Genomic DNA, 5,981 nt, shown 5'->3' on the forward strand with positions numbered 1-5,981 from the left:
CCAGTGTTCCATCAGAGAGATGTACCTTCCCTGGCCACAAGCACTTGCCAAGTGTCCGTTGTCAGGTGGACTCTCCCAGTAACTGCGTTGTTGAGGAAACGGCAGATGCTTTGGGACACGTGCTTGTGTAGTGCGGGGATGGCACACCTGGCAAAATAGTGTCGACTGGGGACCGAGTACCGAGGGACGGCCACCGCCATAAGATTGCGGAAGGATTCCGTCTCCACCAGCCTAAAAGGCAGCATTTCCAATGCAAGCAGTCGTGAAATGTGCGAATCTAGGACTGTGGCCTGTGGGGCGTTAGCTGCGAATTTCCGCTTTCGTTCAAAGGCCTGGGATATGGACAATTGAACACTGCGGTGGGACGTGGACGTGGACGTTGATGCTGTTTCTTGAGAAACTGCCATAACAAGTGAAGACTGAGAGGAGTGGGCATCTTTACATGCAGTATGGACAGGGGATTGCCTTGCACACACAACAAGGGGTTCTATTGCACGCACAACAGTGGAAGAAGCAGTGGTGACACCCGCTGACACTGGTCGTGGACCCTGGGTTTTGCCCCACAAAGTCGGGTGCTTTGCTGTCATGTGCCTGATCATGCTGGTGGTGGTCAGGCTGGTAGTTTTGTCACCCCTGCTGATGCTGGCATGGCAGGTGGAACATATGGCCGTTTTGGGGTTATCAGCAGATTCTTTAAAAAAATCCCAGACTCTGGAAGACCTACCGCTTGTACTGGCTACGTCCCTCGTGTTGGTGTTACGGGGAACGGTTGCCTGCCTTCTGTCTGCGGCCACCACACTGCTTCTTCCTGCCTGTTGGGGTACTCTGCCTCCCTCCCCCTGTGTGCTGCTGGCCTCACTCTGCATGTCCTCCTTCCACGTTGGGTCAGTTACTAGATCATCCACCACCTCCTCCTCTTCCACTTGCGCACCACGATCCTCCTCCTCACTTCCTGGCAATTGTGTCTCGTCATCGTCCACCTCTTGTGACAGATTGCCAACGTCGACTTCCTGTGGCCGTGGCTGTTCAAATATTTGGGCATCGCAACATGGGATCTCCTCTTCGACTACTTCAAGCGTATCAGGCGAGGGGCCCAAATATGGAAATGGACCAGTGAACAGCGCTTCAGAGTGTCCAAGTGTGGGATCACTTGCTGTTTGACGACACTCGGCATGCTGGGAGGAAGGAGCATCAGGGTGAGGAGGAGTATGCGGTCGAGACTCACGGCTACTAAGAGTTGACCGTGTGGAAGACAGACCGGAGGTGGTGGTGCCCAGGTAACTGGAAGTATTGTCTGTTATCCAATTAATAACCTATTCACACTGATCAGTTCTCAATACTGGTGTTGTTCTGTGCTTCCCTAGTAATTCGGTCAAGAAGTGGGAGCGAGAAGATGTGGCTGTTGGTTGTGGCACATTTTCACCTTGGCCACGGCCCCATCTTCTGCACGAACAATCACCAGAACGTCCACTTCCACGTCCTTTGCCACGTGCCTTGCCCATTGTAAATGAAGTAAAATAGCTTACACTTGCACTATCAATGGAAAAAGGGTAACAAAGAGTAGATTAGAACCGTGGAAGAGGAAAACCACAGTTATTGTTTACTGGGGTATACCACACTTTTTTAAATAGAGATATTTGCGGCTGAACAGTGAGCGACACACTCAAACTGCTTTTTTTTTAGATACCAAAGGCCCAAAACTGGATAGTACAGCGATTTGACCGGTGGAACTGCGAAACCACACTGGGATGTCGGGCCTACACAAGACTATTTTCAACAGATATATTTTTGTGTCACAACAGTCAGGAGACACTACTGTTTTTCTTTACGGAAAAAACTACCAAAACCTGAATAATAGAGATTTTTCACCGTGGGATGGAAAAACCACAGTTATTGTTTACTGGGGTATACCACGCTTTTTTAAATAGAGATATTTGCGGCTGAACAGTGAGCGACACACTCAAACTGTTTTTTTAGATACAAATGGCCCAAAAGTGGATAATACAGAGGTTTGTACCGTGGAACTGCAAAACCACAATTGTATTTCTTGGGCCTACACCAGACTATTTTCAACAGATATATTTGTGTCTGAAAAATCAGGGAGACACTATTATTATTTTTATACAGCAAAAAATGCCAAAAACAGGATAATAGAGATGTTTTACCGTGGCACATCAAAACCACAGTAATAATTTACTGGTGTATACCAGACTTTTTTAAATATATATATTTGCGGCTGAACATTGAGCGACACACTCAAACTGTTTTTTTTAGATACAAATGGCCCATAGAACTGCAAAACCACACTTCTATTTCTCGGGCCTACACCAGACTATTTTCAACAGATATATTTGTGTCTGAAAAATCAGAGGCACACTTTTTTTTTTTTGGGGGGGGGGGACACCAAAAGGTTAATAAGATGGGTATTTGTACATTGTGTATGAGGAAAAAAAAAAGAGGATTTAGATTAAAAAAAAGGATTTTTCCTGGCCCCCGGGACCTGGAGCTAAGTCCAGCAATTTCAGCAACAGGAGCAGCACACAGGACTGTAATGTAGCGTTTGCTGGTATAACCACTGCGTCTCCTATACAGCTTGCCTGCCTGCCTGCCTGATATACCTGGGATGGATATTAGTCCTGAGAAGGACTGTTTGATCTGGCAGCGTTTACAGACCCTACACTAACTATTTTGCAGGATATATCTCTCCCTAAATCAGCAGCGCTGTCCCTACACTGTCTGATCCGGAGCGACTGTGTCCAAGATGGCGGCACCCGGTTTTAAATACTCGAGGTGACGCTGTGTGGCAAGCCAATCACTGTAATGCCCACAAACAACATGGCTGCGGCATTACAGTGACTGACTGGCAATACCTGCATGTTCATTGGCTCTGTAAAGAGCGCCAAACATGCAGGGCGGAGACCCGAGCTCCCGCCCGAGAAACCCAGAAATGCTCGGTGCTCGCCGAACATCCTGAGTAGCGTGATGCTCGGGCGAGTACCGAGCAGTGTCGAGCATGTTCGCTCAATACTAGTTCTAATATCAGTGGAAACTGGGAAGTTCATGCATTATGATGAAAACTGGTTCTAAAGCTTTTCTGCAAATGTATATCTAATACACATTGGTAAATTAATATCTCCTCCCTTTTTATTCCACAAGTGTGCTTAAAGTTCCATGATATCACAACAAGGACAGATTTAAAATGTTGATGAAATCTGGCTAATAATTAGCGTGCTGGATCTATTAGCTGGAAAAAGGGTGAGAAAAAAAGAAATTGCAAAACTTCTGCTCATCCAGAAGTCACTAAAGATTTTTCATGGTGTGCTAAAAGGTTCCATCGGAAAGATAATTCAAGTAGAGTTGGTGCAAATCAAAGTTCATATCCCAGTCCATCAGTCACGGCAGTGATCTGTGTTCGCTGGAAAAAAGGAGGATTTGCACCACATACCTGATGGCACCCTCTGAGCTTTGTTTGATTGGTGGTGTGATGCACAAGTGACATCTCACCAGGCTGACTAATCAAAAGAAGATCTACAGATGCTGTTAAGCTGGTTCTACAAATACAATCCAAAGATTACAGAACATTTCTGTGGGGGATAGACTTGGGAATGTGGATATTGATCTACTCAGACAATTCGTCAAAATGTTACATGAAGTTAAACGTAGTTGGCAGGATTTGAAGCGACGCAGGGAGACCCCTATGGATTTCTAGTCCATCGCCTTAACCACTCGGCCACAACTACTCGGATGCTGTTTCACCCTTATGAGTTTCACACCTTTTCTTAGAGCACCATGATCAATATCAGTGATTATCCTTCTGGAAGACATTTCAGAAAATGGAAGATTTCAATTGGAAACAAAATTCCAGGCCTCACTGAAATGTAAAAATCTGATTTAAAGGTATCATCAATTGGAACCTTTTACAGTTCAAGGTTTATTAAAATTCATAAGGCGGAATTCGAGTGACTTTGTTCCAAACACCTCCTGAAAAGGGCTTTGAAAATGCTCAATAGTTTGAACAGATTCACTTCCATGCAAAAAGACTTGCTGTTCATATGATCAGGTATTGAGCGTATTTTAACCTCATTAAGTTTCCCAAAACGCCAAGCGGTTAACAGAAGTGAGCATATCATTTTTCAGGTATATTTTGCTTGCTTTAGACTTGCTATACAAGTCAATGAGTAGGTTAGAAAGACCCCTGGAAGGTTCCTGAGTGACGTTCACAGCATTTTGCGAGCAAAAAAGAAACTTAAACAAACTCCTTTGATGCCCAAAACAATACTTAGAAAAACATCACCAATCTATGTTTACAAAAATGCTGGAAAACACTAAAAAGGGTGATTCAGGAAAAGAATCGCTGTTGTTTCTTGAGGCCGTTTCGGCTTGAAATCCTGGTCAGTTTCAACCACCTGGAAAAAGTGTCATGCGAACATTGGCACAAGTCATAGAGTACGATTTCTTGGTGTGACATAGATTATATGAGTTTTGCTTCATGAAGTCAAGTTTAACTTTTGAGTTAAACTTTCTTGATAGATAGATCTTTCTGCCATGTGGATTTTAACTTTCTCTTTTTATGTTAAACCATGTACATTGGCAAATTGAGTGTGAGCAGAAAAGATAAAACTGCTATGCACAAAGAATTTCTCAGGTTCCACTGAGATTTGAACTCAGATTGCTGGATTCAGAGTCCAGAGTGCTAACCATTACACCATGGAACCACATGACCAATGAAGCTGGCTGGATTTTCTTTTGAAAACAGTAAAAGAGCATGTGTAAATATTGGAAATGTGAGAAATTCACTCTTAATCCAGTGATCTGAGTTCTAATCTCAGTGGAACCTGGGAATTCATGCATTATGATGAAAACTGGTTCTAAAGCTGTTCCGCAAATGTGTATCTAACACACATTGGTAAATTAATATCTCCTCCCTTTTTATTCCACAAGTGTGATTAAAGTTCCATGATATCACAACAAGGACAGTTTTAAAATGTTGATGAAATCTAGCTAATAATTAGCGTGCTGGATCTATCAGCTGGAAAAAGGGTGAGAAAAAAAGAAATTGCAAAACTTCTGCTCATCCAGAAGTCACTAAAGTTTTTCATGGTGTGCTAAAAGGTTCCATCGGAAAGATAATTCAAGTAGAGTTGGTGCAAATCAAAGTTCATATCCCAGTCCATCAGCCACGGCAGTGGTCTGTGTTCGCTGGAAAAAAGGAGGATTTGCACCACATACCTGATGGCACCCTCTGAGCTTTGTTTGATTGGTGGTGTGATGCACAAGTGACATCTCACCCGGCTGACTAATCAAAAGAAGATCTACAGATGCTGTTAAGCTGGTTCTACAAATACAATCCATAGATTACAGACCATTTTAGTGGGGAATAGACTTGGGAATGTGGAAATTGATCTACTTAGATAATTTGTCAAAATATTACATGAAGTTAAACGTAGTTGGCAAGATTTGAACCTACGCGGTAAGACCCCAATGGATTTCTAGTCCATCGCCTTAACCACTCGGCCACAACTACTCAGATGCTGTTTCATTCTTAGGAGTTTCACACCTTTTTTTATAGCACCATGATCAATATCAGTGATTATCCTTCTGGAAGACATTTCAGAAAATGGAAGATTTCATTTGGAAACAAAATTCCAGGCCTCACTGAAATGTAAAAATCTGATTTAAATGTATCATCAATTGGAACCTTTTACAGTTCAAGGTTTATTAAAATTCATAAGGCGGATTTAGAGTGACTTTGTTCCAAACACCTCCTGAAAAAGGCTTTGAAAATGCTCAATAGTTTGAACAGATTCATTTCCATGCAAAAAGACTTGCTGTTCATATGATCAGGTATTGAGCGTCTTTTAACCTCATTAAGTTACCCAAAACGCCAAGCGGTTAACAGAAGTGAGCATATCATTTTTCAGGTATATTTTGCTTGCTTTATACTTGCTATACAAGTCAATGAGTAGGTTAGAAAGACCCCT

At 42.9% G+C, this 5,981-nt stretch overlaps 3 non-coding genes across 3 annotated transcripts; all 3 read right to left on the reverse strand.

The window, feature by feature from the left end:
- Positions 1 to 3,658: 3,658 nt before the first annotated feature.
- On the reverse strand, positions 3,659 to 3,740 carry TRNAS-AGA (transfer RNA serine (anticodon AGA)). Its single transcript has one exon. It is a non-coding gene; the product is annotated as a tRNA-Ser (tRNA).
- A 903-nt stretch (positions 3,741 to 4,643) lies between these two features.
- TRNAQ-CUG (transfer RNA glutamine (anticodon CUG)) lies at positions 4,644 to 4,715 on the reverse strand. The gene has a single exon. It is a non-coding gene; the product is annotated as a tRNA-Gln (tRNA).
- A 727-nt stretch (positions 4,716 to 5,442) lies between these two features.
- On the reverse strand, positions 5,443 to 5,524 carry TRNAS-AGA (transfer RNA serine (anticodon AGA)). The gene has a single exon. It is a non-coding gene; the product is annotated as a tRNA-Ser (tRNA).
- Between the last annotated feature and the right edge of the window lie 457 nt (positions 5,525 to 5,981).

This window comes from Phyllobates terribilis, unplaced genomic scaffold, assembly GCF_046119375.1.
Source record: "Phyllobates terribilis strain yellow unplaced genomic scaffold, ASM4611937v1 Scaffold_13__5_contigs__length_258822181, whole genome shotgun sequence".
Classification (NCBI taxonomy): domain Eukaryota; kingdom Metazoa; phylum Chordata; class Amphibia; order Anura; family Dendrobatidae; genus Phyllobates; species Phyllobates terribilis.